The sequence below is a fragment of the Bufo bufo genome, chromosome 1 (genome assembly GCF_905171765.1).
Source record: "Bufo bufo chromosome 1, aBufBuf1.1, whole genome shotgun sequence".
NCBI classification, from domain to species: domain Eukaryota; kingdom Metazoa; phylum Chordata; class Amphibia; order Anura; family Bufonidae; genus Bufo; species Bufo bufo.
This window is the reverse complement of record NC_053389.1, coordinates 665469311-665477067: the sequence shown is the minus strand read 5'-3', so window position 1 is coordinate 665477067 and position 7757 is coordinate 665469311. Positions and strand designations below refer to the sequence as shown.

Genomic DNA, 7757 nt, shown 5'->3' with positions numbered 1-7757 from the left:
CAGAGAGAGACTAGCACATTACCGCCATGTGGAGATGTGGTGGATGTGCATAGTAGATCCTCTGAATCAAAGGTATGCAAATTAGCTTTCTTTCCAAAACTGTGCCTCTGGTGCCACCTCTTGTAAGTAGGGTGGCCACTTTTTTAACCTCAAAAAGAGGACACCAAGACCACTCCCCAACTCACTAAGCCACAGCCCTTCCCAATAATGGTGCCGGGCAGGAAAAAAATAAGAAAGGGGGCGACCTCAAGGTGAGTTTCGCATGGACCCTGAGTGCTTCTCTCACCCTCAGTCATAGGGTGACAGGTCGGCCAGCTCTAGTGACTGACTGGGGGTGATAGAAGCACTCAGTCAGTCAGTTTGTGGCTACAACGCACACTCAGTGCAATACAGCTGTCCGAGCATGGAGCCACAGAAAAGGAGGACACCCAAGTGTCTGTCCAGGCCTTGCACTGGATGGAGGATCCAGGAAACTGGACTGTCCATCCCAAAGCCGGACATCTGGCCACCCTAGAAGGCAGCTATCCTATAAGTTGATGCTGGATCTTTTAAACAGGCCTGTTTAAAGGTCGACAGATTTTCTTATAACTGGTTGCACCAAAAGGCCCAGTTTTCTTCTTTGGAAAGAGAACTAATTTGCGTAGCACAATAACTATTAGAGATGAGCAAATTATTAAAAATATTCGATTCGGATGCCCTATTTCATCACTAAGTGTACCATAAAAAATAAAAAAAATAAAAAATCATACTTGCCTGATCCATTTGCTTGCCACGGACTGGCCACCGGGGCAGGCGGCGCATGACCGAGGGAGCTCCCGGTCTGCGCCGTCTTAATGCTATACATACGGTACTACAGTAAGTACAGAACAGTGCGGTATACATTAGATATGGATCGGATTGAATGTACTTAACAGCTGCGGGGCCCGGTGTATTAGAGTAGAATCACTGCACCGGGCCCTGCCATGAGTGTCTACGCCTCCTCCCTCCACACTGATGCATCTGATGGGGGATCTGTAGATGACACTTATGGGGATCTGTGGATGACATAAGTGTCATCCACAGATCCCCCATCAGTGTCATCCACAGATCCCCCATCAGTGTCATCCACAGATCCCCCATCAGTGTCATCCACAGATCCCCCATCAGTGTCATCCACAGATCCCCCATCAGTGTCATCCACAGATCCCCCATCAGTGTCATCCACAGATCCCCCATAACAGTGCATCATCCACAGATCCCCCATAACAGTGCGTCATCCACAGATCCCCCCATAACAGTGCGTCATCCACAGATCCCCCATAACAGTGCATCATCCACAGATCCCCCCATAACAGTGCGTCATCCGCAGATCCCCCCATAACAGTGCGTCATCCATAGATCCCCCCATAACAGTGCGTCATCCACAGATCCCCCATAACAGTGCGTCATCCACAGATCCTCCCATAACAGTGCGTCATACACAGATCCCCAATAATAGTGTCATCCACAGATCCCTCATAACAGTGCGGCATCCACAGACCACCATTAGTTCAAAACCTACCAAAAGCACACCTTTTGGTTCAAAATATTTTTTCTTATTTTCCTCCTCAAAAAACTAGGTGCGTCCTATCATCAGGTGCGTCTTATAAAGCGAAAAATATGGTTATGATTTTCTTTGTTTTTTACACTATTTTAGGTTTAATCGATTAGCTACCATGAAGCACGAGAAAATTTGGCTTTGCAGCAAATTGAATTTATCCTACTTCGTGGACTTCAATTCTCTCAACACTAATAGCTATAATCAAGCAAATTCTTCAGAACAAGAAGTGGCTTTAAATCTGGTGCTGCAGTACAGGAGAGCTGGACCGGAGTCTGGTGATGTCCTGGATCCTGGACAGATGAGAAGCATATTATTTAGAATGTGTCTGTTATTCTCCAGTATCCTGCAATTAATTTGGAATGATCTAGATAACTATAAATGCCTGGGGAAGGTATTCTGGGACATGTAGATAACAAAACTACAATTCTGATCCAAAAAAGTTAGTCTGAGTTTGCATGGAGGAAAGTAGAAGTTCACTGTTATATTGTACGCTAGGTTAGAGGGCGGTGGGAATGACTTCATGCCTCTTTTGAAGTTTCTGTTTAATGACTTTTGTACAGGTTGTGACACTGGAAAACACATTTCACCGCATTTAGATTGGATGTTACAGGACATCTAACAGTTAAAGGGGTTTTCTGAGACTCAAATACTGATGACCTACTGATGATCTATCATCCTGTTGCCTCCTCCTCCGCTTTCTCCCCTACCACCTCCTCAACTGGTCAGCGTAACACCTGCACCACCAACTTCAGCACAGCCAGGGGGAAACGACAGCATGCTGTTTTGAAACTCGTCTGTTTGGGGGAAAAACTCCACACCGCGTGGGAGCTGTGGATTGGCATGGAACAACAGATCGATGAGTGGTTGGTGCCACTGAGCCTCAAGCCTGGCCTAGTGGTGTGCGATAATGGGCGAAATCTCGTAGCAGCTCTGGGCCTAGCCGATTTGACGCACATCCCTTGCCTGGCACATGTGCTGAAATTGGTAGTGCAGAGGTTCCTGAAAAATTACCCCGATATGTCAGAGATGCTGCAGAAAATGCGGGCCGTCTGTGCGCGCTTTCGGCTTTCTCACCCTTCTGTTGTTTGCCTGTCTGTGCTGCAGTGTAACTTCGGCCTTCCCGCTCACCGCCTAATATGCGACGTACACACAAGGTGGAACTTCAACTTGGACATGCTGGAGAGACTGTGCGAGCAGCAGCAGCAGCAGGAGATAGTGGAGTTTCAGCTGCAGCACGCACGGGTGAGTCGGAGAGGACAGCTTGTCGTTGCCCCTGGGCACCCCGTCACACATGAGCGACTACATGCTTTAGTGCCGAGTTGCCCACATTCTAACCATTGCTGATTACTGGGTGGCCACCCTGCTGGATCCCCGCTACAAGGACAACGTGCTGTCCTTAATTCTATCACTGGAACGTGATCGGAAGATGCAAGAGTACAAGCGCACGCTGGTAGATGCGCTGCTGATGGCATTCCCACCTGACAGCGGGGGCTCAGTGGAAGCACAAGGCGAAGGCAGAGGAGGAGAAAGAAGTCGCCAACGCAGCTGGGGCACTGCCAGCACCTTAGAAGGGAGGGTTAGCATGGCCAAAATGGAAAAGCTTTGTCAGCACACCACAACAACAGGCACCCCCACCTGATACAGAATGTCTTAGCAGGAGGCAGCACAGTACTGTACTTGCCCTTTATAAGATGCAGTGCATCTTATAAAGGGAATACTAGCGAATAGTGTTGAGCGAACTTCTGTTTTAAGTTCGGCGTCTAAAGTTCGGCTTCCGGTTAGCGGAGAATCCCGGTATGGATTTCCGAATTCCGTTGTGGTCCGTGGTAGCGGAATCAATAATGGCCAATTATTGATTCCGCTACCACGGACCACAACGGAATTCGGAATCCATATCGGGATTCTCCGCTAACCGGAAGCCAAACTTTAGATGCCGAACTTAAAACAGAAGTTCGCTCAACACTACTAGTGAGCGCTTCCATAATTGAAGCGCTCACTAGTCTGCAGGAGGAAGGGGAGAGAAGCGCTGTGAGCGCTGTCGAGTACTTACCCCTCCTCCTGCTCGCTCTTCTCACGGCCCGCTCTCCTGTGTCCTGGCTGCCTGCAGCATCAGGACGTCCAGAGCATACTCTGACCTGATGCTGCAGGAGGTCAGGTGACTGCAGCGCGGGCCCTGAGAAGAGAAGACAGCCAGGACAAGGAGAGTGGCGGCAAAAGAGGTAAGTTACTTTATTATTTTACAGTCTGATCTGAGGTCTGATATGGACGTCTAAAGGGGGGTCTGGAGAGGTCTAATGGGGGTCTGGAGTGGTCTATGGGGAATCTGGAGGTCTGACTGGGGGGTCTGGAGGTCTGACTGGGGGTCTGGAGGTCTGACTAGGGGTCTGAAGTGGTCTAATGGGGGGTCTGGAGGTCTGATTGGGAGGTCTGACTGGGGGTCTGGAGGTCTAATAGGGGTCTGATTGGGGGTCTAGAGGTCTAATGGGGGTCTAATTGGGGGGCTGAAGGTCTAATGAGGGTCTGATTGGCAGTCTGGAGGTCTAATGGGGGTCTGATTGGGGGCCTGGAGGTCTTATTGAGGGTCTGGAGGTCTAATGGGGGTCAGATATGGGGTCTGGAGGTCTAATGGGGGTCAGATATGGGGGTCTGGAGGTCTAATGGGGGTCTGGAGGCCTAATGGGGGTCTGATTGGGGGTCTGGAGGTCTAATGGGGGTCTGATTGAGGGTCTGGAGGTCTAATGGGGGTCTGATATGGGGATCTGGAGGTCTGATATTAAGGTCTAGAGGTCTAATGGTGGTCTGGAGGTCTAATGGGGGTCTTATCTGGGGTCTGGAGTTCTAATGGGGGTCTTATCTGAGGTCTGATATTGGGTCAGGGTCTTACATGGAGGTCTAATGCGAGTCTGATCTGAGGTCTAAAGCTGGGGTCTTATATGGGGTCTAACATAGAGGTCTAAAGGGGGTTTGGTCTGAGATGGGGGGATCTCATTTAGGGTTTTATATGGGGGTCTGATCTGAAAGAAAGGGGGGATTTTTTTGTACTAGCGCACAATATAAAGGGGTGTTTTTGTGCTGACACACTATCTGTGTGGTACCAGTATTTTCAGGGGGACTGTTTCTGCAGGAAAATACTGGGGAGCACAGTGGACACAGTATTGGAGGTGGCTTGATGGGGTGTTGAGAAGGTGAGGAGGAGGATGGAAAAGTAGGAAAGTAAGATGTCTGTTTGTTTAACTCTACAGAGATGAGGCGCGGCTAAAAGAAGTCACCATGGCGGTCTGGTCTGACAGGAGAAGAAGAGGAAAGAGAATATCTACATCAGAGAAAAAAAGTCACTGGATATAAGAGGTACATATGTGGCGCCGTATTACCCTGTATGTTCTGTTGCACTGTATGTCATGTTTTCCAAATATGTCTTTAACCCCTTCAACCCCGGGCCTGTTTTCACCTTCCTGCCCAGGCCATTTTATTTATTTTTTTAACTCGCTTTATTGAAGAATAGCAAGCAAAGTGTGTTATAAAGCAGTCAGAAAATTATGCAGTGACATACATAACCCTTAAGACATATCAGAATTCCACAACATAGTGGCAAATGAGAGCAAAGATACATCAATAATACAGTATGCTAATGAGACATTAATATTAACAATTCCAAAGTACCTGGTGATTCCTTAAGTGAATATATTCCTATATTCTAAAGTGAGGGATAGGAAGATGTATAATGCTACTAAGCAATAGAGTGTAAGTGGGCCGCCGTAACAGTCGGCGGAGAGGCACACCATGGCCCCCATATCTTTTGGAATTTTTGAGGACATCCCCTGCGGGAATAAATAATCTTCTCCAGGGGAATAATGTTGTTGACTAGGGACTTCCATTGGCCAACCGTGGGGGGCCTATCCGCCACCCATCTGAGAGCAATCGCCTTTCTGGCAAGGAAAAGAGTTTCCCTGATAAAGGTGAGTGTATAATGTGAGCGTAAGTCGTCCTCAAGTATCCCCAGGAGACAAGCCTTGGGGCATACCTCTAGGGTATCTGGGATCATGGTAGATATAACATCCACCACTGCCCTCCAGAATGGGCGAATGTAGCTGTAGTCCCATATGAGGTGGCAGAAATCCACATTTAGCTGCGCACACCTGTGGCATCCCGTATGGGGCCTCCTACCCATTTTAAAAAGTCTGGTCGGGGTGAGGTAATATCTATGTAGGATAAAGAGTTGTGTCAGCCTATTAGTGAGAGACGGTGATACAGCTACCGGGGCCTCAGCTGATAAAGTGGGTATGTTGCCTCTCCACTTACTCTCCGCACCCAAGGGAGAAATAGAGATTCTGAGGTTTAGCAGGTGAGTGTAAAGGGCAGATATTAGTCCCCTTGGCCCCTGGGTTCTAAAAACCACAATGAGTGGATAGGCTGAGACCGACCTTTTAAGAGCCCGCAATTGGGCCTGAAGGGCATGTCTCAGCTGTAAATATCTAAAGAAATGTGGGCGTAAAATTCCAACTTTGGTCTGTAGCTGAGAAAAGGAAAATAGGATACCATTTACATATAGATCTTTCAGATAATGTACCCCATATCCTTTCCATATATTCTCCCCTTCACAATGTAACAGATGAGGAAACAGTGGATTATTCCACAGTGGAATATCATCCGGTAGGTCATTGTATTGCTGCAGCTTTGCAGCTCTCCAAACCTGGTGCGCAAGTCTATGGATCTGTAGAAGTGAACCTGATATAGATGCAAGGCCTTCAAGAACGGGCCACAGATTGGAGAGCCGCAAATGTTCTTGCAAATTGTATTCAGAATTGGGAAGCAAATCCTGGGACACCCATGGCACCAAATATCACAACTGACCAGTAAGGAAATACAAAAAATAGGCCTGGCAAGGCCGCTCCCCCATTGTCCCAGCTCCTTTGCAGAGACTGAATGGCCATTTTCCGTCTGTTCTTGCCCCATATGAATGTCAGCATAATTGAGTGCAATTTATCAAAAAATGTTCGGGGGATCGGGACACAGGCGTGTTCAAGTATAGAGCTTTAGGTTGGAGAATCATTTTGATTAGATTTATCCGACCCATGGTGGACAACGGTAGGGTGTTCCAGGATTTAAATTTATCCGCAAAATATGACACCAAGGGGATTGTGTTTAGTTCATGTGAAATAAGTGGTTCTTTAGTGATAATGACTCCTAAATACTTGAATCTGTCTACTACCATCAAATTCTAATAAATGGAAGGCCAGTCTGAGGTCCATAAAGGCATAATGGCCGATTTTGCCCAGTTTATGCAAAGACCAGAAAAGGAGCCGAACTGCTCAATAAGGGTTATTGCCCTGGGCAATGTAGACTCCACTGAGCCCATGTATAAAATGAGGTCATCAGCATTATAAGCCTAACCGATCCTCCCTATTCCCCAGAGATATTCCTTTAAATGTGGCGTCCTGGCGGATCCTTAGTGCTAGATGCTCAATAGCTACCGCAAATAAAAGGGGAGACAGAGGACAACCCTGCCTGGTTCCTCTATATAGCTTAAATGTTGATGACAGGGAGCCATTTATCATAATATTCGCGGATGGGGATTTGTAAAGGATATTCATCCAGCTGATGAATGCAGGACCGAAGCCAAAGTATCTGAGGACCTGTACTAAGTAAGGCCATTCTACTGAATCGAATGCTTTGGCCGTGTCTAACGCAGCCAAAGCCCATTGTTTCCGGTCCGCACATCCAAGCTGAGCAATAACCTGTGCCCTTCTTATGTTACTGGAAGTGGAGCGGCCAGGGATGAAGCCGGACTGGTTTTCGTGTATAATGGAGGATATTACCCTATTTAATCTGTTCGCTAATATCTTGGCTAGAATTTTATAGTCTAGATTTAGCAGTGATATAGGGCGATATGACCCACACTCCAAAGGGTTTTTGTCAGGTTTTAGCAGAACTACAATGGAGGCCTCATACAATGATTTCGGGAGCGCACCACCAGCCAGGGACGCCTTATACATACGCAGGAGCTGCAGTCCCAGAATGTCCACATATCTAGAATAAACTTCCAACGGAATCCCATCCGGTCCCGGGGCCTTGCCCAGATTCAACCCCTTGATTGCCTCAGTTACCTCCTCCAATGTGATCTCCTCATCCAACAGCTCCCTATCAGGAACAGATAACTGCGGGTGAGAAATCTCCTGGA

At 47.6% G+C, this 7757-nt stretch overlaps 1 long non-coding RNA gene across 1 annotated transcript; it reads left to right on the top strand.

Moving 5' to 3' along the window:
- Window positions 1-3751: 3751 nt before the first annotated feature.
- On the top strand, window positions 3752-7518 carry LOC120987158. The gene is made up of 4 exons (XR_005775938.1): window positions 3752-3798; window positions 4822-4927; window positions 5757-5760; window positions 7507-7518. It is a non-coding gene; the product is annotated as an uncharacterized LOC120987158 (long non-coding RNA).
- Window positions 7519-7757: the final 239 nt, after the last annotated feature.